The sequence below is a fragment of the Manis pentadactyla genome, chromosome 5 (genome assembly GCF_030020395.1).
Source record: "Manis pentadactyla isolate mManPen7 chromosome 5, mManPen7.hap1, whole genome shotgun sequence".
Classification (NCBI taxonomy): Eukaryota; Metazoa; Chordata; class Mammalia; order Pholidota; family Manidae; genus Manis; species Manis pentadactyla.
In genome coordinates, this window is record NC_080023.1 from 154,745,035 (window position 1) to 154,770,495 (window position 25,461).

A 25,461-nucleotide genomic window follows, 5' to 3' on the forward strand; every position below is an offset into this window, starting at 1 on the left:
CAGGTGTGCAGAGAAGAGCTTATTTGACAGCAGTGTTCATTGTGAAGGAAATTGATTGGTAGTATGATTGAAGTAGAAGCAACCCTCACGTTTTAGATATAGGGTTGTGTTTTGGTTTATTCCAGTAAATGAAAATTCCTGCTTCATTTATTTTCTATTCTTCTGATTTATCAACTTTTGAAAGTTTATCACAATTAAATTGAATTCTTAATTTTAAATGATGATCCACAGCTGCTGCAGTCTGACTGTGTCCCATAAGGGCTGATGACTCAAACATTGAATTGTTTTTCCATTTTATTTTCAAGATCACTTATGAATTTGATTGGTTGTCTCTTTTTAAGTTGACACAAAATTCTTTCAAGCTTTGTAATGTTAAGTGTATAAAACAAATAATCAGCAGTTTATGAAGTGCTTAATAATAAAGCAGGAATCTATATGTTGTCATGTAAATTGGAAAGTCAGACAGAATATTGTTTCTGGATAGTCCAAACCTCTGTTTTATTTTCAGATTATTTAACTTAATGATTTTGTTACTAGGTGACATGGAGGATCAGTTTAAGTAAGACTGATAAAAGAAAACAAAGAAGTTTAAACAAGAAAGAAACAAAGCTGTAAGGGACATCACGTAACACTTAGTCCTGTCCTGTGATTTGACAGATGAGGAGGTTAATGATTTAGATAATTCATTTCGTAACTTAATTTGCAACAGTTACTCCAGGCTCTTTCTTTTGAATTACAAGAGAAAATCAGTGTCTTAGAATGTTTGCTGTAAATGACCTAAAAAGGAAGGCATTCCCTTTTCAAATTAGCTGTATATTTCAAACTTAAAACATTTGTTTTCAAGCTCTATGGAACCAAAGTTGCGTGAAGACAGTCTTTGTTCTCGGGGGAGTTTGCAAGATTGTCTGACATAAAGAAGCTGAGAACAGTTTGGCCTGTGGTGTCCACCTGCTACCCCAACAAAGCTCTGTGTGGTCTGTCTGTCTTCTTGTCACTCCACTGTATCTATCTTCCTGTACAGGTTACAGGTTTAATGCTGTCTAGTCATGGTGACTTCCTTACAGTATTTCACTAGCCGTGCCTCTTCCCATACATTCTGCTCCCTCTGCCTGAAATACTTGAAATGCTCTTCATCTCCTTTTTTTTTTTTTTAACCTTGTATACTTCTCACCTTTTAATTTTCACTTCATCAGAGAATATCCATGTATAACACACCCCTGGTCAACCTTCCCTGTACCCTAATGTGAGGCCCATAGTTCTCTTAATCATTTCCTTGTTTTTTTTTCTTTTACAGCATTTACTGTTTATTACGCATTTATTTGTATGATAATTAGATAACTTTCTCTCCAACAGATCTCAAGCTCTCTGTGTATTTTTATTATATTTCGAATACTTAGCATAATACCTGGCTCACAGTAGGTATTTGAGTCTTTCTAAAACTCCTCTGTTGCTATACATCATAGTTGAATATAGTTTTTTTAAGGGCCAGATAGTAAACATTTTTGGCTTTGTGGGCTGTATTATCTCTGTTCCTACTCTGCTTTTGTCATGGAAAGCAGATAAATAATAGGTAGACAATAGGTAAAGGAATGGGCATGATACTGTTCCAGTAAAACTTTATTTACCAAAACAGTAGGCAATAGTTCACTGATCCCTGTTGCAAATAATCGTCTCCTAGTGCTGTAAATAATCATTTTGTTGGACTTGAAAACTCTGTCATTAAGCAGTCTTGCAGACTGACTCTCCTAAGGTTTTGTTTTTTTTTTAAGATGATTTTAATTTTATATGGTCGATGTTAAGAGATGATTTTTTAAAAGACTTATCTTGAAATACATTTTTATTTAAAATACAATCTAAAGATTGTCATAATTTTCTTACTATTTAATAATATATTTTTACTTCATCTGACTTAACTAGTATGCTTGTTCTTTATTAAGTTTACATTTCTAAGTAAAACACAATTCTTTATTTTAATTTAAAAATAGAAAGGTTGTTTTGGTTTTTGGGTAAAGTGTAGATTAAAATTTTGTAACTTAAGTTTAAAAAATAAATCAGGTTGTCTTTTAACAACCTGATGCTTGAAATGAAAAATAAAATTGTTTTTAAATTATAAATTATGGGAGATTCTAAGTATGCAAGTTAATACTTTCTATAGTGAAAAGCAAATTGACTATAACTATCAGCATTTATTTTTCTTTTTTGACATCATTGTTTTAAAGTCAAGAGCCATCTTTATTTGCTAGATGAGAGATTTGATCTGATGAATCCAACTCATTTGGCTCTCAAGCATATTTATAGAATTATTTTTGTGCTTCCTATTAATTGGTATTTAATTATATATATTTAAGTTTCTTATACTGTCTCTTAGCATTAGTTCATTATAGGTATAAAATGAACATTACGTGACTAAAAATAACCTAAAATAACAATATTTAGAACCATTGTGGCAATAGTTAACCTTTAGAGTAAGAAACCAAAGGAGAGACTGTCAGGAGCAATCTTCCATAGAACTCCGTGGACTGCTGCACATATTCACTTAATACCCATAAGGGATTTTTCAAACTTCTGTTATAAATGAGTACTATTTTCTTTTTGATAGAAGCTTATTCAGTATTATAGAAAACTTAGAGAAAGTTGCAAGGACCATAAAGGAAACCTCTAGTTCACCAGTTGTTTACATTTTGTCCCATTTGCTTTATCACTGTGGGTGTGTGTTACATATATAATATTTTCTAAACCACTCTGAGAGTAAGTGAAAATACGCCCTTCTTGCCCCTAAATACTTAAATATGTATTTCCTAAAAACCAATGCCTTCTCTTAAAAAATTAAGAAATTTAATGTTGGTACAATACTCTTATCTAATTCACAACTATATTCAAATTTCACCAGTTTGCCAGTAATGCCTTTTGTAGCTCCTGTACTCCAGTACAATCCAGTTTAGTCCAGGCTCATACACTACATTTAACTGACATGTCTCTTCAGTCTTTCTTATTCTGAAATAGTTCCTCAACCCTGCCTGCCTGCCTTTTTTACATCCTTCCTCTCTCCCTCCCTTCTTCATTTATTCTCTTTGTTTTTCCATCTTTTCAGTCTTTTTTGACCTTGACAGTTTTGAAGAGTATAGAATATACAGAATATCCCTCAGTAGTCTGATGTTTCCTTAGGGATTTTTGGCCAGAATGCTATAGAAGTGATGCTGTGTTCTTAAATGCTTCTTTTAGAGAGGCATATGGTATGTTTGTCTCCAAATTCATGATTGGTGATGTTAAATGTTAACTTTGTTCATTTTGTTAAAACTGATCTGCCAGTTTACTACAAAGTTATTAATTCCCTCTTTGTAATCAATAAGTAACTTAAATTAGGCTGTATTTTGAGACAATGTAGATATCCTGTTTTTCACAGCTTTCTATTCATGAACTACCGTTGGTGATTTTCTGCTTCTGTCATTCTTTATCTGTTTACAGATTGGCATCCTTTCTTTCTTACTGATTGATTCATTTTTAATTCAATTTTTATTTTATGTATTACGTTTCAATCTATTACTGTCATTTATTTTGATGGTTAAATTATCCCACAGTTGACCATGGCAGCCTCTTCTAACTGGTTCTAGTGTCTTTCTGACATGTCTCCATCATTTCTGAGTAGTCTTTTCCTTTCTTACACAAGGTAGTGCATGTTTACCTTGTATTTTCCCTGCCCCACCCTGAAATCCTGGATAGCATATAAACTCACGAATAAACATCTGTAAGAGTCACTTCTCCAAGAAGCCCTGGGTTTAGTAGAAGACATGGTTTAGAAATCAAGATCTGAATGTAAGATATATTCTTTGCTACAAGGTGTCACTGCTTCTAGACCCACTCAGCAAATAGGAAATGTACATATGAATGTGTTTGTGTATATATTTCCTTGTCTGTATTTTTAATATAAATATGATATAATACAAAACTTAAAACTGTGGGTTCATATTGATACCTCTAATTCAAATCTAAGACCCAGGGGTATATTCTGGTTTTACTAGGAGGATATTAAAAAGAACCAACTCTACAAATTCTGTTATAAAGCAACCGACTTAGAAGTTGTGTTCACTATTCCTGATACATTGCACGGTTGGTTTCTCATCCTTTATGGTATATCAACTCATGATGTGGTCAGTGGTGAGGTCAGTGAACTTTTTGGGCCACATTGAACCTCTTCTCAGACTTTAATTCCTTTTGTCTGAGTTACTTTAAAAGACTGTCCCTATCCATCTACCAATTTCACCCATAATTTGGCACACTGTTTAAAGAAATCAGTCTCTCTCAAAAAATTTTTTATTATGTGAACTATCAAACAGACCTAAAAATGTACCCTTGTATACTTAGACACCCAGCTATAGAATTCACCTTGTTAATCACATCAGTTTCCTTGAAGGAAATCCTAGACAGCGTATAAACTTATCAGTAAACATTTCTGTATGTATCTCTTAAAAGATAAGGGCTCTCTGAAAAATATAATCACAAATCTATTATTATACCTTAAAAAGTTTAAAATAATTTCTTGATATAATTAAATACCTAGTGAGTCTTTTATAATTTTCCCAATTACCCAGTTATCTCATAGATTATTTTTTACTGTTGGTTTGTTCAAATTAGAATCCAGATAAGGTCCACACATTGCATTTGCTTAAGTCTTTTATTTTAATATATAGATTCTCCTCCAACACCCTGTCACCCCACGCCCCTTTTTTCCTACAGACCTAGGTTGCTTGCACTATAGATTTTCTCATTGTGGACTTTACTAATTGCATTCTTTTGCTGTCATTCACATGTTCCTATATCCCCTTAATGTTCTATAAACTGCTTGTTAGACCTAAAGGCCTGATCAGATTCAGATTACTTTTTTTTTTGACAAGAACGCTTCAGTTGTGGAAGTATACTTCCATTAGGAGGCTTAGTAATTAATGTCCATATATCTCTCATCTCATATTAGTGGCAGTTGATTATTACCTAGATTTTTTTCATTAGGGATTTGTGAAATGATATTGCAAATATATAATTTTTCATTTTAGTTGGATTATTTCAATAGGGGTTGATTTTCACCAGCTGTTTATTAACTTAGAGGTACAGTGCACAAAGGAAGGCAGGTAAAATGCTTGATTCACTAGTTTCAAAATATGGAATTGGTTCTCTAGTGTCCTTCAAAAGGTGATCGGTTTTTTCTTTTTTTTGCGTTTTTTGTTTTTGTATCATTAATGTATGATGACATGAAGAACAGTGTATTAGGGTACCCCCTTCACCAAGTTCCCCCCACAAACCCCATTACAGTCACTGTCCATCAGCGTAGTAAGATGTTGTAGAATCACTACTTGTCTTCTCTGTGTTGCACAGCCCTCTCTATGCCCCCCCCACATTATACATGCTAATCATAATACCCCCTTTCTTCTTCCCTGCCCTTATCCCTCCCTTCCCTCCCATCCTCCCCAGTCCCTTTCCCTTTGGTAACTGTTAGTCCATTCTTGGGTTCTATGATTCTGCTGCTGTTTTGTTCCTTCAGTTTTTCTTTGTTCTTATACTCCACATATGAGTGAAACCATCTGGTACTTGTCTTTCTCTGCCTGGCTTATTTCACTGAGCATAATACCCTCTAGCTCCATCCATGTTGTTGCAAATGGTAGGATTTGTTTTCTTCTTATGGCTGAATAATACTCCATTGTGTATATGTACCACATCTTCTTTATCCATTCATCTACTGATGGACACTTAGGTTGCTTCCATTTCTTGGCTATTGTAAATAGTGCTGCAATAAACAGGGGTGCATCTGTCTTTTTCAAACTGGGCTGCTGCATTCTTAGGGTAAATTCCTAGAAGTGGAATTCCTGGGTCAAATGGTATGTTTATTTTGAGCATTTTGAGGAACCTCCATACTGCTTTCCACAATGGTTGAACTAACTTACATTCTCACCAGCAGTGTAGGAGGGTTCCCCTTTCTCTACAACCTCGCCAACATTTGTTGTTTGTCTTTTGGATGGTAGCCATCCTTACTGGTGTGAGGTAATATCTCATTGTGGTTTTAATTTGCATTTCTCTGATAACTAGCGATGTGGAGCATCTTTTCATGTGTCTGTTGGCCATCTGAATTTCTTCTTTGGAGAACTGTCTGCTCAAGGTGATCAAGTTTTTATATGTACCATTATGAACTCATGAATTTAAATGTTTTGCTCTATTTAAATCCATTGCAATTTCTATTTTTTATTAATGCTTAAATTAACCCATTTTAGGGGGAGCCTCTTCAGATTGACTCCTAAGTCCCTTGGACTTGGACACAACTCCAAAAGACTCTGATAACTGCTTTCTGGTATGGCAAGTTTCATACATTTCCTGCCCTATACCTGGAGTCAGCTGTTTTCCTAAAGAACCCTGCTTCCTTTTAGTGGGAAATGATATTTAGGATCCATAATCTGGGTGCTGGAAGTGAAACAAAAATCATTTTTTCCTCTTTAAATAACAAGTATTTTCTCTTGCAGTTCCTATGGGTCAGAATTCTGAGGTAGTTTAGCTAGATGGTAGATGGTACTGGGTAGGTATGGGAGCAACTTGATGCTGGCACTGGTAAGAGATTTTCAGTTCCTGACCATGTAGACTTCTTAGGGCTGTTTGAGTGTCTTCACGGCATGGTGGCTGGCTTCTCCCAGAGCCAGTGATCTAGGACAGCCAGTAGCATCTTTGGACTCATTTTCCTACTAGACAATAGTGCTCTGGCTGTGGATCTAGACTACCTGGTGCTCACACTTAACTAGCTGTTGCGTTAAGTAACCAAGTTACTTAACTCTGTAAAGTGCCTTACTTTCCTTAGCTGTAACATTGAGAATGATAACACCTACCTTGGAGTCCCTGTAAAATAGCATCTTTGTGAGGGTTCAGACAATTGAAGCAGTCTGATACTTTGTGAGCACTCAGCATGCTGTGGTTTGCTTTTATTACCACCACCACTGGGAAGAACTGAAGACCTGAAACCTAGTCATTAAGTTGCCCTTGACAGAAATGGTCTATCTTCCTATTTGCCAAAAATTGCCATGACAAATTATTTACAGATTCCAGATACCCAAGTGTAATAGAAGATTAAGGGTTAGAGAATTGTAGCCACACCTGTTTGATTATGTGTATGGAGGATCTTTCATTCCTAATCTACATTCATGGAGATTTCAGTGTAGGATGTGTCCATGTGTTGTGACCTAGAAAGCAGCCATGCCTTCCCGGCCCCCCAACCTTTTAAAAACTGTTTATTTTAAAATGTAAATTCATAGGAAGTTGCAAGAAAAATGTATAGGGAGGTCCAGTGAATCCTTCACCCAGTTTACCCCCAATAGTAATATCTTAATAAAACTGAAGTACAAAATCAGAAAATGATCAATTTTCATTTAGCAGAAATTGACTTAGCAGCTATGATATGCTAGGTATTTGGAGGTATAAGCGGTTAAACTCTGACCTTCAGCAGTTTAGTCCTCTCCGTATTCTTTTATTTCTAAAAATGTTTTTTATTTTGGCTGTTAATTGTTAAAACTTGAATTAGCAGTTCCTTTGATGCTAAACATTGTTATTTCTCACATTCCTATTTGCCTTGTTTTAAAACAATTTTTGCATTGTGTCCCCATCTTTCATTGCTAATCTTTACAGCATCAGAACCATGTTGCCTGCATTGTCTTATTTTAATCACGTGCCAGTTTTGCAGTGCTACCAAGTCTGGATCTGAGAGGCAGCTTGTGTGAATCATTTACATACATTTCTGTTTATATTCCCCAAATTAACTTGCAACTTTACATTTTTCATCCAGTTACAGTTCAAAGCAGATATTTAATAATTCATTTAAGAAGGAATTTGTCACATGTAGCATTTAAAAACTGGCTCAAAGAGCAGAAGCTATTAAACAATAGCAGAAACCAGACAATATGTAGGACTTTAAATAGTAATTGAATGTTCCCAAAAATATGAGTCTCTGTGTCTATGTATGTCTCTACATGTTATTCCACTAGGGACTTGCACAGATAGGTTTTGCACAATATCCTTGCTGTTATTGTCAGCCATAAACAAATTACACGTATTTAACAAGTTAATGTCAGATTGGCCAGGAGCCACTGGGAGGTGTGTACTTAGTGACATCAGCTGGCAAAGAGCCCTGGTAACAGGGAGGGTTGGAAGGGTAGTGGAGGGAGAGGGAGCAGGAGGAAGGAGAAGGAGAGAGAGAGACTGACTGACTGTATCTGGGGATTCTGGCAAGGTGAAGAGCTGGTCTGTTTGGCAGGACCTTCCCATCTGGGATCCATCTGTGTTTCCCTGGAATGGGACAGGCAGCTCTAGTCAGTGAGAAATCGCAGATGTGAGAGAGCTGACACATGTCCAGCTAATGAAAGAAGGAGGAAGGCTGGTCTCAGATTGGGCTTTGAAGATTAGGAGGAAAAGAGGAGCATTTTTGTATCTATTTCAAATAAATTCTATATATTAGAATCTGGATTGTCATAATCTGGGCACTTTCGGGTAAGTAAATTTTAATTATAGCTTTTGGGGCTAAAGTGGGCAATTTTCTCCCTTTCAAAGCTTTTTACTTGTTTCAGATTATGATGATATGAATGTTTTTTGATATGAGTTCAGCCTTTAGCTACTCTGTTGTTTTTGTGCTTCATTTTGTTCGTATTTCTGTAACATTTTTCAGTTACTACCTTTATATTTGAATGCCCTGCTTTTTTTAATGGAAACTTTAATTAGATGTAACATGAATTCTGGCTAGGAAAGTAGTCCCACAGATATTTCTATAAGGTATTTATTCCACATTGAGTCTTTCTGTAATGTTCTGAGGAAATTTTTTTTCTGTTAGTGTGCATAATACAAAGAGGCTGTTAGAAAAATAGCTCATTAAATATTCTTTCTTACTGTCAGATTTTTCCAGTGTATTTAGGTGAACTATAAATAAAGGATATTATAGTAAAACTAAGTATCTTTTAATTTTAATGTATTTAGCTCCGTTTTCCTTCATTACATTTACCCCCATGCTGTTTAGTTCCATTGGCTTCCTATGTACAAAATAAGCAAGTAACATCAACAAATCTGACTTGAATTGTGAGTTTGGAGTAGTTTTGTGATACAGTAAATTAACATGCGCATAGCTACTGTGTTCTATGGTTCTTGTCTGTGATTCATAAATTAGATCTTGCTATTTCTATACTTTGTATTCATGTTTTCCAGGCCTCCAAATCCAGACAACTATGGAAAGAGTGTGGGTTTGAGTTAACACATACTATACAGCCATTTTTTCACTAGTTCTCTAATCTGAAGCAAGATACTTATTCTCTTTGAGTCTCTGTTGTGTATACTTCCTGTCTCATGTCATTATTGGGGAAACTGGCACATAGAAGGCATACAAGTTAGTTTTAGAAGTTTCTAGATGTTCATTGCTTCTTAAACCCTTTGCATTTTTAACTTCAAACTCTTGGGCTAAGAATGGGTCTTGTCTATAACTCTAGTTTTCAGGGCACGTTCCTCTCACTGTAGCTACCTCCCCAACTTACCTATATCTATTACAGATGTTACGTGGTATCTTGTTAAGTCTTGTTAAGATTATAAATTATTTGGAAAGCATTCTAAGTATTGTCATGCAAATGAACCTGTTATATTATTTTGAACAGAACTTTGAAAAAGTTAACAAACAGGAATGAGGTACTAAATTACACTGCTTTGTGATACCACTGTTTAAATTGTATTTTTTTTCCATGAAAAATTGTACTAGTTTTCAAATAACTTAAAAATATGCTTTTATTCCTTAAAGTTCTTCAACCTTCACTTAAGTCAGTTGAGTAATAACTATTGAGTTTCTTCCTTCAGTTTTGAGTCAGTTTCTTGAGGTGAAGCAGGGAGACTTTTTAAATGAACTTTTGAATAGATATTCTCTTAGACCAAATTGACTAGATGATTAAAAGAGTTTTTGAGTTTTTGTTTTGATAGGTGTAGTGTTCAGCATCTTTGGGGGTCTTGTCTGAACTTTTGAGAGGATATATATAGTGTTTATATTGAATTTACATGATACTCCTTCAAGTAAGGAAGCACTTTCATTGCCCCCTAGGAGGCATGCTCTTAGGTTGAGTAGGGAGAAAAGGACTTAATGCTGATGTGTGTAGTGTAGGCTGGGTCTACTGTGAAGGGCCTAAAAAAGATTTGCGTATTGCTGTTGTATGTCCATAGTAGGAATTCTTCTGGTGCTAGGGTTTTAAGAAGCATAAAAAATGATAAATAATATGCATTTTAAGATGGAAAGATCCAGTGACTGCACATAAAGGTGACTGATTAGAAGTCAATTCAGGAGAGTCTCATTACTGAGGTAATCAACCAAGATACCTTTGGGTTCAATACTGGAGAAAATCATAGTACTTTCTGAACACTATGAAAGCATATACTGAGAAGCTTTACTGGTATGAAAAGGGAAAACCTTCTAAACTGGCTTTCGGGAATGACCCAACCAAGGAATTTTTTCATAGTAAAGGGCCACCATGTTGGAATGAAGGTATTTAATGTAATAACATCAGTAAACTGGAGATAAGGATAATGATCTTTAAATTGCATCTTTTGAACATCAAGAAAGTTTTTTTAAATTTTGAAATGAACATATTTTATATTTTATACACAACTGGAAGCATTCAAGTGGATCTGAAAGTTGGTTAGTCTTATTTTAAGGCCACTCTGCTAGAAATGCTCGTAAGTCCCCAGTGATTAATAGCCTATGAAAAGTGTTAGGATTGTAAAGGATCTTAAGGATTATATAGTGAAACACATTATTTTGTAGATAAGGAAAGCTGAGGAAAGGGTAGTGGAGTGGTATAAAGTCTGCCAGATCCAGAGTTTAATACCCTAGGTGGTGGCTGAGCTTGGACTGAAATTATCTTCTGAGTTTTGAGGACATTAATTTTACAAACATTTTCTGATTTCCTGTTGTGTGATAATATGATAAGGGATAGTTTCATAGAAGAGATAAAATGTACACAAATGCACAAAATTGGTTAAGTCCTGGAAATTACTGCTAACACAGGCAATCCGAAAATCGTCATGGAAGAGGTAGCATTTTATCAGAATTTAGAAGGACAGGAAGAATTTGGCTCCTAATGTTTGGAAGAAGCATGGTGGATGGGAAGGTTTACTTTCCATTAGACCCCAGTGTCTTAAATCAGACTTGGTCAAATACGTACAGTGTTAATGTCTGCTATGTTTTCAGTTATGCCTAGCTGTTGCTATCGTTCCAAATCCAAGAGTGATTACTTCTGAGATTCTTACCTATCTTTATATATACAAATACCCGTACCCCTTTTTTAAACTTGTGATTTATACCAGAAGCTCTAATTTAAAAGGTTTCTACTATGATGGACTGTGTGGGTTGTTTAGTTTTCCCTACAAGTTCAAGTCAAATATAGGAACTAGTGGTAGCTGTGTCTCGCAGAAAAACAACCCACTATACCTGGTTTCTTTATTCTCACTGGCTGATGGGCTTTCCAAACATTGTTTAAGTTTTAAGACCAATGTGGTGTCACGTTTATGCTGGGAAACTTAAAATGCATATGGATTTACTTTTCTAAAGCATGCCAAAAACTGCAGAAGCAACTCTTTGTGCTTTGTTTAAAGCAGCAGCTAGTGGAAATCCTGTTATCATTCAGTCCTGAGCAGCTTGTTAGAGATGCCTGGTGAGGTGGGGTGCAGTTCTGAATAGACTGTACATGTACATAGATCTGTAATTGCTTTTCAGAGCTGGAGATCTGAAGTAAATAGAATATATATTTTCATTTGGTTATGTTAGTTGGGTGAAGGAAAGGCAGTGAAAAGGTTGTTTGTAGTTTTTGGTATAAAGGCTGTGTAAACTATGAGCTCATTACCCTTCACCTCTGAGCCCCAGTTTTCTCACCTGTAAAATGGGAGTAAAAGTGGCTGTTACTGTAGGTTCTAAGAAATATGTTAGAAGGTAATAAGCATGATACTTGCTGCATTAATACTTAGTGAGATTTATCTTTCCATGTGATTTTTCTTAGTCTCCCCTAAACAGTAATCACAATAACTAAAATTCTTAGTAAGAATATGTTTTTTGCAGATTTTCAGTAAGTCTCTTCAGACCAATCCTGCTTTCTTAGACTAATTTTTAGTCATGGAGAAGGGTGCGTGTAGAGAATGCAGCAGCTTTAAAAACTCAAACCTGTTGCTGTGTGGCAAGCTGTTAATGTTTAGGGACCTTGCATTACTTACCCGGCTGGAAGAGCTGGGGGATGGGCCACTTGGAGGGTGACAGATGTGCCCTCTGCTGCCGGCGGGCGCGTGCCGGCTCTGTCCCTCTGCTCCCAGCACCAGGTGCAGCCATTGTTCTGGCTGGTCTCTCTTCATCCGGCTTCGTCTGTTACTCTGCTCTTTCTAGCTCATTGTTTCTGTAGGAAATTAGCATTAAAAACCCATCTGAAACCCCCATGTCCCTCAACTGCAGGTGACTGTTATTGGCCCCAGCTGCCACCCTTGCGCCTGATTACTTCCATATGGGTCTGTGCAAAGAAGTAGTAGCCATTTATTGATTTCCACCACAACCCCCACCTCTATTACTCAAACTATAATACCCTGAAATCTATTAGACCCCCAATAGGCTGTATAGCTCAGTTGGCACTACAACTGTGATGAACGTTTTACAAGCAAAACTAATTACACCCTCTTTCTCCCCCTTACCACCACCTACCTAAATACTAAATGTAAAAAACCCCAGAAAGCCTTAAGTGGAATAGTAAATCTTCCAAATGTCTGGAGAGGAATCTGTTTCTGAGTTACTAGTAGAGCTTGTAGACTTTGGATGGGCTTTTATGGAAAATTTTAGTCACTGCTTTAACTACTTCATACCACACCCATAACATTCAAGCAAGTAGCGCATGGGGCAGTAGGACCCTAGAGTGGGGGTGGGGAGACAGAAATTTTGGTCATTTGCTTTTTGGTTTATTAAATTTAATCAGGGTGGGCAGTATGTTACGAAAGGGAGCCTAGTTTAAAATGACAACACTTTCTAATTGCATGAAAACTATGTGCAATTTGAATTCATTAAATTCTTTAATTTTGCATCATTTCGTTGTCTGCCTTCTGTGTTTGCACAAGTGGTTGTTCGGTTTATTAGGATAAATAGCACAGCGAGGAGGTTGGTGTCCTAAACTTTCTTCCCCCATCAGTAAATAAACTAAGTGTTCTGTTTTGGTTATTGGTCTAAATCAAGATTGTAATCTCAAACAGTTTGCCAGGTTTAAAATCCTATTGAAATTGTTACTGGCTCCTGATGATGACCTTGACAAAGTCTCTACCCATATCAGTTATCAGTGAAGCGATCTGGTCCTGGTAGCCTTTGTTAGTAAATAGCCTGGAAAAGTCAAGGGGGAGGTAATTGACTAAGATCTGTTTGCTGAGTATTTAGCAATGCAACCCAGTCTTAGAGTAAAATCTTGAGTTGTACATTTCAGATTAAGTTATTTACTAATGGTTCACACTTACATCATAAATAGTTACGGAACTTAATGGCTATTCTGCTGGGGAAATGTCCTTTTGCGTTTCTTTTGTTTATCCTTTTCTTCTTTATCTTTCTCTTCTGGAATTTGAAGTTTAAAAAGGTCCTAGAATTTGAAGAGCCCCTGGCAGTTCCAATGAAGGTGAGTCTCCAGCTAAAGCAGTGTCATTGCATTTAGAACAGGTTAGGATTTGTAGTTTTTGAAGTCTTCTGAGAGCTTTCTCATTTGCTCCCTCATTTAAGTAGAGAAATGGAAGGACAGAGAGCTCAGAAAAGGGGAGAGTTGTGATTTGAGACTGAGTCTTCTGATTCTAAGTAAAGTATGTTTTCATTTGAAGTTTGGAGTAGTGAACGTTGGTACTGATTGTAAGCACAAAATTGCTATAGATATTATCGTGAGGTGTAAGCGTGTGTTCTAAGTGCTTTTTCTTTTCAGTGTTCTTGAAGAATGGGGTTTTCCTTTAGTGGTCTGTTTAAAGAGAAATATAGAGATTAATTTTCTGTTCATCCTTTGTAACGAGGTAAATTGTTCTGTACCATTCCTGGGGCTAATGCCATGATGAAGCTGATAGTAGCTTTTTTTTGTTCTTGAATGGGAACCACCTTTTCGAAAGCAAAGCATGCTTCTGTTGCCCCAAGTAGAAAAGCATGACAAATAGCCACGTGTGCTTTGATTGCCCAAACAGCATTTTGGTAGAGATTCTTCAACAGGGCTGGGACTAGGGTGAGGCAAATGAGGTACCTCTGCAAAAAATTTGAGGCACTCACTCCCAGGGTAAGCCCTGCATTTTAATTCTAGACCTCATGTGCCTCACTCCATCCCAGCCCTGCTCTTCAGTAACGTCTAGAAGAGGAGGAGGAGGATACCAGACCTGGTGTAATTGATCTAGAAATGTTATTTTCTGTCTTTATGTTGGAAAGTGAATAAAATGAAAGTGTTTTTTTTTTCCGTCAAGGGAATACTTTTCATCTTTTTAAAGTGTGTCTGGAGGAAGGGCAGGAGAAACAGTGATTTGTTTTCTGGAGTCAATTTCAAACACTCTAGTACAAATATTTTGGTGTGTTTCTATAAGGTACAGCTTTATTTCTCATATTTTACATATACAAATCAACACATACACTTATCTGGACAAATGAAAATAGTAGGTTAGTTGGAAGATAGATATTAGAGGATATTCCATACTACGTATTTTCTGCTTTTGAGGGTGATTGCTTAATACCCTTTAATTGCATTCTGCAATCTCATCTTCCGGTGGCTTTACCCACATCTATACAAATACATGTACAAAATAAACCTGTATATTTACCACCCCAAATATATGTCTTTAAATCATATTTCTCTTTTGAGCTCCAGAATCATCTCTCACTGCCTAATGAATATTTTCATGTATGTAAAATTTGTTGATTGTGTTGTTCGAATATACTGTTAATACTCATCAACCTATATCACAACAATCTTACCAGTTTTTAAGAAAGATGTGTTAAAACTTTCCCTGTGATTATGTGTTTTCCATTTCTCTTTGCAGTTGTGTCAAAATTTAGTTTTTGAATCTGTGTTGTTGGATACATATTTTGTTTAGGAGTATTACATTTTCCTAATGAATCATTCCTTTATCATTTAGATAATGACCTTTTTTGGTCCCCAGTAGTGATTTTTGAATTCAGAAGCCTGTTTTCTCCAATATTAATAGTGCTAAGCCATTTGCCTTTTTTTTCCTAAGTCTATAAAATTATTTATTTTGAACTTTAGTTTGGACACATCCCTTTTGACTGTGCTAATGTTTGACAAAGTTAGCCATTTGCCTTTTCTCATCATTTTTTCTTAACCTTTCAGTATCATTATGGTTTAGATATGAGTTATGAATATCAACTACTTGGATTTTTTTGTTCAAATTCAGTCTAAAAATATTCTTTCACTGGGTAACTTTGGTCTGTTTATATGGAATGGTAACTACTGTATTTGGACTTGCTGGTATCACTTTAGGTTTTTTATTTTCCTTTTAGTTTCTTCCCCAGATAGAAAAATGTTTTATGTATTTCTTTTTGTTTGCTATTACATTTCCATCATTTTGATAATAATTCTTAAAATTTCTGTATGTGTACTTGAAGTCTAAAACATTAATTCATACCATTTTTTTTTTTAACAAATCTTGAAACACTTCAAATCCAGCAACTTCTCAATATATTACTACTGTCTAGGATTTTGTTCCCACTTTGTGTTTTATACTCACCCCTAGTCAAAAAAAACAAATTTTTTTGCAGCCAATATTAACTTAGGTTTACCAATATATTTATCAAATTATTTGCTCATATTTCCTCTTTATTGTAATTTTTCCTTCTAGGCTAATTTTCCTTCCTGCCAAAGTACATCTGTTAATAATTCTTAAGAGAAACAGTCTGTGAGTGGCAAATTCTTTTTCTTGGTCCAAAAATATCTTTATTTCACCTTTATTTGAATGATGGTTAGCTGAGGTTAGAAGGTAACGACTGACAGTTACTTTCCATCATCACTTGAAATAGTGATTTCTGCTCTGGAGATGTGAATTCTGCTTCCAGTCAAGTTGGATTTTTATTCCTTTGTCATTTACATGTTTTTCTTTCTGGTTGTTTTTAAGATTTTATTTTTTGGCTTTGGTGTTCTGCAGTTATACAGTGTTGAGGTCAACATTGTGTGTGGATTTATTTGTGGTGCTAAGGACTTTGTATACTCTTTTAATCTGAAGCTTCAGGTCTTCAGTTCTGGAAAAATCTTGTCTATGATCTCTTTGAATAGTGTTTCTTTTGTCTACACTCATTTGCTCTCATCTCTTTCCAGAATTATTGCTAGATATATATTGGACCATTTTATGCTATTTTCCATTCCTATCTTTTCTTTTGTATTTTTTATCTTATGTCTTTATACTGTATCCTAGGTGATTTCCTCAGCTCTGTCATGTAATAATTCTTCATTTTTTTAACTCTCATCTTATAAGCTCTTAAAAATGTCCTTGGTATTTCCTTTCTAGAGATTTTACTAAATTCTTTACAAATATGCTTTAAAAAGACCTGGGTTTTATTTTCATTATTTTATTTTATCTCCTTAATCACTTTTTAAAAATTAGATTAATTGAGGTGCAATTTATATACAGGAAAATTCACCTTTTTAGGTGTGGTTCTATGAATTCTGACAAACATGTACAGTCACATAGCCACCACCAAAGTCAAGGTATAGAACATGTTCATCACCTCCAAAAAGTTCCCTTGTGCCATTTTATAGTCAGTCCTCCTCCCCCACAAACACTTGTCTGGCCCCTGGCAAACACTTGTCTTTTCTCTGTTCCTGTAGTTTGCCTTTTCCAGAATGTCATATAAGTGGAATCATACGGTATATAGCCTCATGTCTAGCTTTCACTTACCATAATATATTTGACATTCATCCATGTTGCATATTTCAATTGTTTTTTAAAACAGAGTTGATCTATAATATTATATTGGTTTCAGATGTACAACATGGTGATTCAGCGATCATATACATTGCTAAATGCTTACCACAATAAGTGTAATTATATCTGTCAACATACAAATAAATTACAATATTATTGACAATGACAGTATTTCCAATGCTGTACTTTTATCCCCATGACTAATTTTTTTATAATTGGAAGTTTGTACCTTTATATCCCCTTCACCAATTTCACCCATTCTCCTTAATGTTTGTTTTTATTGCTGAGTGGTATTCCATTGCCTAATAAAGTGATGAGCCTTTTCAGTTTATCCTGATCCTAGGAGACCCCTGAGGTTTGCTCTTCCATATACATTTTAGAATAAGGTCTGTAGATCAAATAGTAGTATGGCATTAATAATAATTACTTTTGTAACTGTAAGCGAATACCCTACCTCTTAACAATTACATACTGACATATTTAATGGTAAGGGAGATACACTGTCTTTAGCTTACCCTCTGGTTTGGTAGGTAGATAGAGTGAGTGGATGGGTAGATAGACAATGATACAGAGAAACAGGTCTATTAGTGAATTCGGGTGAATGGTATCAAGGGGATTCTTATGTACTATTCTTGCAAGTTTGAGAATTTTTTTTAAGAATGGTTTTTAAGTTTGTATAAAAGAAATAAAGTACTGAGCTATAATAGATACCATTAACAAAAAAAAGAGGGTATAATAGTGAAAGGTTGATCTAGGCTGTCTGAGGAAGTAAACTGAGTTGTTGTCTGCATGACAGTAAGTGGCCTAGTAGATATCAGAAAGAAGAATAGTCCGGACAGAGAAAAGCAGTGCAAAGGCCCTATAGTGGGAGTGAGCGTGATAATCTTCAATGAATAGGAAAATGTCCAGTGTAGTTATAGTGAATGAAGAAAAGAGGGTAGAGAAGTTAGATAGGAGACAGTTCCTGTAAGAGCCCTATAAGCCAAGGTGAGGAATTTGGATTTTATTCTAAGAGTGATGGGTACCTTTGAAGGGTTCTCAGTGGGGTTGTAATGTGATCTGACTTAGACTTTATAAAGATCACTACAGGTGTAGGGAAAGAATTGTATGGTGGCATGGTGAAAGCAATACCAGAAAGTAAAAATGGTAAGTTTGGATTAGGTTCGTGGCAGGGGAAGATGGGAGAGGTGATTTGGTATGTTTTGAGGTAGATTGATTTTTCTGAACCTGTTGGTAGATTGAATGTTAAGAGAGGGAAAAGTGCTTTCAAATAACAGTCACATCTGTTCTCGTTGTTAGTCATCATTCATTTAAATGTCTATTAAGTGCCCACTGTGTGCTATGCACTGTTAGAGGCATTGAATTTACATTGGTGAATAAAGCAAAGACCTTGCCGTCATGGAGATTAAGGGTTCAGGAAGACCCAGGTTAAACTGAGAAAGGTATATAAAGGATAGTTAAGGAGGATTCCTATTGAAAAGATGATATTGAGAATGCCCAGAGATGATGGATACAAAAGGTTCAGTACTTTATGTGGCACATAATGCTGCTCACCTTTCAAGTACGTATTATGATGAAGATTGAGGCTGATAGTGCCTTATAGTTCTGGGGTACAATCTTGACTCTGCCTAGTTAAATGATAATTGCATTTATTTTTTTGTGCATAGGCTGGAAATCACCAAACAGGAGGCAAAGAATTTGGAGTAAGGTTTAAAGAAGTGTTAAGTCTTGGTTAGCATGGAAAGGTACATGTGAATTACTCATTTATAGTAGGGAACTAACAAAATTTTAATATTATTTATGTTTCTATGTATTTTTATTAATGCTATTTAGTAACAAAAATACACTCTTCTCTAAAAACGATTTGCAAGGTCTTTTTGCTCTACCATTCCTCTTTATCCAAATGGGTTTTGAGGTGGCTAGCATACAATAAAAGACAGATTAAAAAGGCAGTCCTTAAAACCAGCAGAGGATCAAGAGCCAAGGAATTTGGAAAGGGATTCTAAGTGGAATGAAGCTGCTTCTATTCAGCCCTGCTCTGACCTTGTAGCTAAAACTGAAAAGAAAATCCTTGGGTTTTTACCTTGTTTTCATCATCTGGTTAGAGATACATACCCAGGAGAGTCTTCTACCTTAGCATAGTGAATCAAGGAAGGTGTGCCACAAATACTCAGGTCAGTTTTTCGTGTATGAATAAAAGCCTGGTGAATATGGAGAGAAGAATTCCTGTAAAGTATGAGGTCGAACATGGAGGATAGTAAGATTGGAGAGGTAGTCAAGAATAGGTTATTCTGTGCTATTCAGGAGCATAGATTTTATCCTGTAGAAAATCGGATCAAGACTCTTAACAATTCTATTTTGTTTTAAAAGGGAATTGTGACTTGGAGTTTTTGATGATGGAGGCTTCTGGGCAAAAAGTGAATTTCATGGGGGCAATCTTAGAGTCAGGGAGACCATTTTGAGATGTAACTGTAGTCTAGGCAAGAGATGTTGAAGGTCTGGATTTCATCTGTTGGTGCAGTAGAGAGAGCCAGAGGGTTTGCACTTGGAGGGTGGAGGGAGGTGGTGCAAAGTAATGATTGGTTTCAAAATACAAATGCAAATGAAAAGTCTGAGCTGATCAGTTGTTTTTAATGAGTTTTAGGAACGGTTTTTGTGCTTTCAAAGGGAGATTTTAAAAGGGGGAATAAGCTTGAGTACTGTATATTTTATTAGACATTTTGGGGTGGCAAATTAATTTCTAAAATATTTCTAGCAACTTTATTGTCAATTTAATCTTCAGGATGAAAAAGTAAATTCTGGGATTCTTTTTGATTAAATTAGCAGACCATATGGTGTTTACACAGACTGACTGCTATGTGAGGTGGCTGTGTTATTTTTCTCTTTCAGGATATGATGCTTTACCTGATGGCAGTGTTCTGAAACATTTATTTTCTAGTGAACAGTATGTGAAGCAGTTATTCTAGTTATTGTATTTTTTTCTTGATACTTCAGTTGATGTCACCATTTGTGTATCATTTAACCCTACTTCTGTTAATTCAACATTTTAAAAAATTAAATCTTCACTACCGGTTTGTATACTATTTTCCATCCTCTTCACATCGTAGCACACAGATAAATTGATAAATTCTGATTGGCCACCCAAGGCTGAGGAAATCCGTATCTCAGTACACACATAATTTTTCATACCTCTTCAGTGTTTCTTGGCACACAGCTTGGGAAGTTCAGCCTTAACAGAAAAGGTATAGAAACCTTTCTGTACTGCTTTTTAGTTAGTTAACTAGAATTAGGAAAAAGTTATAGTCTACATGCTAGGTGGGTGCTGTGGTTATAGAAATGAAGAGCTCAAGGAACTTGCATGTACTCATGTAGACAGGCACAAAAATTATAGGTGGTACAGTATGACATGCTATCATGCAGGTGTTTGTAATGGCTATGAGAGTGCAGACGGGAGAATTTAATTCTGTCAGGGTGCAGTTGAGGAGTATCTGGGAGAGCTATTGAAGAGGGGAGGTTTGAGTTGGAGTCTAAAGTAGTTTCTGAAGTGCCTGAGACAGTGAAGGCAGGGCAATTTAGAGAGAGAGCATAGCCTGTTTTATATGCTTTATGCCTGTTTAATTTCTATCAGAGATCTCCTCTTAGTATGCAAGTAGATATTGGAACTTAGGAGTTTGCTCTGATGGCAGACATGGTTATCTGCCCTGCCAAAGTGCCCATCTACCTTCCATTTATGTTGTTTGGATTCAATCCCCACTATAATATAGCCTTATATTTGCATTGTGCTTTTAATTTTCAAAGCTTTTTATCCTCATAACAGCCCCCCAGGGATAGGAAATAAAAACCATGTGGTAGTGTTTTTATTTTTATGGAGGAGAAACCTGAGACGTCATCATCATATCAGCATTTTTTCCTGGGGTTGGCCATTAAGAGTCAAGAATATAGAATCTTGAAGAGAAATTTCTATAATGACTGTCAGTTCCCAGATAAGGTTGTCTTCCTTTGCCAGGAGAACCTCTCTCAGTCCTCCAGGCACAGCCGTAGTGCTGGCTGATGAGGGGGTAACCAGGAGGGAAGCCAGCTAGGCAGACAGCATGGTTGCTGATCACAGAGCTAACAGCCTGACATCTGCAAGCTGCAGCTGTAGCCTTTCGCTACAGCATATTCATATTTCTGCTCACACTTGAAGAATCACAGGATTTGAAGGAAGGAATGTAAGTTAAACTATTCCAAATGTATAGTGTGCTTCAACAGTAGGACTTATATTCTGTAATGAGGGGTTGTCCATGCGATCCCATAGTTGGTACTTTTCCCAGTTCATTTATTGCCTTGTTTATTCCATCTTCCCTATACCAGTTTTAGTTCAATGCCAAAATAAGAATGAGCTATCTTAACAGATGAATGGAGTAGGTGCTAATTGCGTCACTGGAATGTTTGCCAAAGAGATTTTATTTTCTAGTTGGTTTTGATCTGTCTGTATCCTTCAGCCTCTCTTGGAAGATACAGAATACAGAATACCTGGGTATGTTTTAGGGTGTCATTGTTAAAATAGCCATTTCAATGAGTAGTGATGGCTGTTGACCCTTTATATTTGTGCCAATATGTTCTTTTCATCCATTTTTCTAAAGGTACCTGGATTTTTTTAAATGGTGAAGGAAAAAACTTGGATTGTTAATTTTGAGGAGCTATATTCTAGGAAGAAGAGGATGATCTTCGTGTAGAGCCAACATTTTCAAAATCTTGATTCGTTTTTTTCTTATTCCGTAAGCCCATTCATTTGACAGAGTGGGTCGGCTCTGTCAGAAGCCTCTCTGATGGTCACTTGACATAAATGGGATCCTATGTAATAGCTTCTACTAACTTTCCAAGGCCCATTTGTCCTATAGTCTCTACATTCACCTTCACAAATCTGTGAAGAAAGATGGGAACTGTAGAAGAATATGAAGTCTGTGCTAAGATCAATGTTCATTTCTTTTTTTCTTATTAAATTCTTTGTCAAGATGTACAAACCTCATTGAGTCCTATAATAATTCACTCTTCCAGTATCATTCAGTTTAGATGTCTTTTGCTGTAGGTATGGGCTCTGGAGTCCAACAGAGCTGTCATGTCTTCTTAGCTGTATGACTTGGGCATGATTTAATTTCCCTGATCCTTAGTTTCTCATTGAGTAAAGTAAGTGTTGGTGATGGTACCTTCCATTGTCTTGGTGGTGGTGTGTAAATAAAATATTTTAGAGTGCTCAGCACCATTGTTTGCATGTAATAAATAAATGTCATTTTATCATTTACAAATGAGTAAGTAGAAATGGGGAGTAGTGGTAGCTGTTACTACTGTAGTTGCTTTGTGTCTTACCCTCTCAGTAAGAAAGTCTTGGGCAATTCGAATCTTGGGTAAATTGGAAACCTGCTTCATTAGGGGTATGGATTGAGAAAAGGTGTATACGTTCATGGGTATCTGAAGAAAGGCTTTTAAATCCATTTTCCTTCGTTATCAGTTGGTCACTTTTTAGTCATCGTTAAAACAAACGGTTGAATAGTACAAATAAGATCATAATATCTCAAGTTAATAGAATAATAATACAAACAGTTGCAGAAACATATAGCCAAAGTAAATGGCCCTTTCCCCAACCCCATTTTTTTTTCTTTATAGGTGACTAATTTGGTGTTTTATACCTAATTAAAATTTTCCCACATCTCTGAAATTTTGTAATGTTTTCTAAGGCAATTTATGTGATTGATTTGCTTACATTGAGCATTAGTTTCCTGGGGAGTATTAGTTTTTTAAAAACAGATTCCAGGAAAATGCTAGAGTTGAGAAATCAAGGCTATGAACAAATAGAGAATTGGGGCCTAAGTTGAATATGGGAATGAGATAAACAATTCCTGTTTATTTGTAAAATGAACCATAATCATGGGAATTTTATTAAATGAATTTCTGCTTGCATCCATTTGCTACTACTTTCCCTTTGAGCTTTTAGCACTTTCTCCATATTGCAAGGTTGTAGAGTTGCTGTACTCTGTAGTGCCCCATGAGGCTGGCACAGCAACCCTCTGCTTGCAATGCCTTGGAGCTATCATCTAAAGGGGCCCAACACATGGCATTGCAACGTATTTCCAGATGTCATTTTCACTGTTTGGATGACTTGGAGCTTAAGAAGGCTTTTGCTCTTGAATAGGAGAAAAATTGTTACTTTGGCACAAGGCCCTGGCACCATTCCCACATCCTGTTATTGATTAGAAATGAATGCTGGTCAGTCAGGATGCAAGAGTGCTGGTCTGATTTTCAAGCTCACCCTTCAAGATGAAATACTGCAGGAAGTCTGAAGGATGGCATAGGCTGTACAGAAGATTTGAAAAAAGACCCTTTCATAGCTGTTGTACAGAGATCTGATTTATAGAAATAGCCTGAGTGATTTTCACATGCCAAGAAGATACTATAACATCTACACATAGAAAGTACCCTTAGAAAGGAGCAATAGAATAGGTGGTGGGATCCTTTTGTGCTGATTTTTAGAAATATATATAATTAACATAAAATGCCTACATATTGTTTTCAATCCAGTGAGTTCTTTATAGTTGTATAACCATATAACCATAGGCTTAAGCAAAATTTGGAACACTTAAATTTACCAGAAAATTCCTGCTTACCTTCTGCATCAAATACTTATTTCTTTCCCTGTATTTCCATTTCATGTAAATGTGATCACACTGTGTTTATTCTTTTGTGTCTGGCTTTTGTGTTTTTGAGTTTCATATATGTGCTTGTGTGAATCAGTGGATCATTTCTTTTTAATATGGTCGTATTCCATTGTATGGACATAACTCAGTTTATTCACCTGTTGATGGACATTGGGGTTGTTTGCAGTTTTTGGCCATTATGACTAAGGCTGCTATAAACATTCCTGTGGTTTTTTGTGAACATATGTTGTAATTTCTTGTGAGGTGGATTTATTCAGTCATTGGTTAGATGTGTGTTTAACTTTGTAGACAACTGCTAACAGCTCTCCAAAAATCCAGGTGGTTGTACCATTCTGAATTCAAATTCTTACAAGTGATGTATGAGTTCTGTATATGCTATATACTCAACATTTAGTCAGTCTTTTTTATTTTAGCTATTTCAGTGTGTGATGGTAGCTTATTGTGATTTTATTTCCATTTGCTTGATTATTAATGATGTTGACCACTTGTATGCATTGGGCATTTCTGTATCTTCTTTTATGAAGATATATTAATCTGTTCCATCTGAGTGACTTCTGTTCAAATCTCATTTGCAAAAATGAAGTTGTGTTTTTTATTGTTCATTTGTCAGAGTTCTGTATACATTCTAGATGAGTCCTTTGTTAGATATATGAGCTGTGGTTTCTAATCTATAGCCCATCTGTCCATTTTATTAATAGTGTCTTTTGATCAGCAGAAAACCTTAATTTTCACAAAATCTGATTTATCAACTTAAAAAAACTTCATGTTTGTGCTTTTTGGTCACCTGTTCAAGAATTCTTTGCTTACCATAAGATCATAAAGATATTCTCCTATTCTTTTTCTAGAAACTTTGGTTATGGGTATTAGTCTACAGTACATCTTGAATTAGTTTTTGTGGATGGAGTAACGTAGGATTAAGATTAATTTTTTCCACTTGGATATCCAGTTCCAGCAATATTTGTTGAAAGACTTTTCTTTCCCCATTAAGTTGATTTGGCATCTTTACTAAAAATCACTTGCCATTTAGTAGTTGTCCTCTAACTTTGTTCTTTTTTGGGATTGTTTTGACTATTCTATATCCTTAACATTATCATACAAATAACTTCCTGGTGTCAATCCCTGTTTTGTTTTATTTTTTTCTAATGCACGGATATTCTTGAATTTTTAAAACCTTTTCAAAATTGGGACTATACATATTGTGTATTTTAAATGAAAAGTTGCAGAGTAATATTACCACACAGTGTAATTTTTCTTTTGTGTTTAAAATAAAGTATATATATGTAAAGGCATGAAACAAATTACTTTTAAGTAATTAAAGATACTTTTAAGATAGAAGAATGCTTTGGGTTTTCCCCCATTAGAAAAAAAGCAAAGCCAACTTTACCTTGTTTTTATTTAGACTTAAATCAGAGTTGAAGTTCTAGTCCTAATTTCCCATCCTGATTGTTTTTTAACCTAATAGTTTTTATTATTAGTGTATACAGAATAAGAAATACCTAAACGTTTACCTAGACATATTTTTTAAAATTAAACAAGAATCAAGTGTTCTATGTTCTGTCCATTGGACTTGGCACCAAGAATACAGAAGTGATCAAGACAGACATGGTCCTAACTTTCAAGGGGCTTACAACTTGAGAGGTAGAAGTTGGCCTTTTCTGAAACAAAAATGAACCAGTTAAGTATTTGGGGCCTTGTGATGTGAACAGAAGTTTTTTGATGTTCTTTATTATATAGTAGATGACAGAAGCATTAAAAATATCACCCAAGAAGGTGACATTTCTTACCATTTGGGTAGGACTCATCTGGAGCATAC

At 35.6% G+C, this 25,461-nt stretch overlaps 1 protein-coding gene across 5 annotated transcripts in view; it reads left to right on the forward strand.

The window, feature by feature from the left end:
- Positions 1–25,461, forward strand: part of CBFA2T2 (CBFA2/RUNX1 partner transcriptional co-repressor 2) — a 179,465-nt gene that overhangs the window by 66,572 nt on the left and 87,432 nt on the right. Inside the window, exon 1 of one of the 5 annotated variants that reach the window (XM_036902542.2) lies at positions 8,194–8,511. The exons of the other annotated variants lie outside the window; for them this stretch is intronic. The gene's annotated coding sequence lies outside the window, so the exon portion shown is untranslated. Of the gene's footprint in view, positions 1–8,193; positions 8,512–25,461 lie in introns of those variants that run through there. 5 annotated transcript variants of the gene reach the window in all.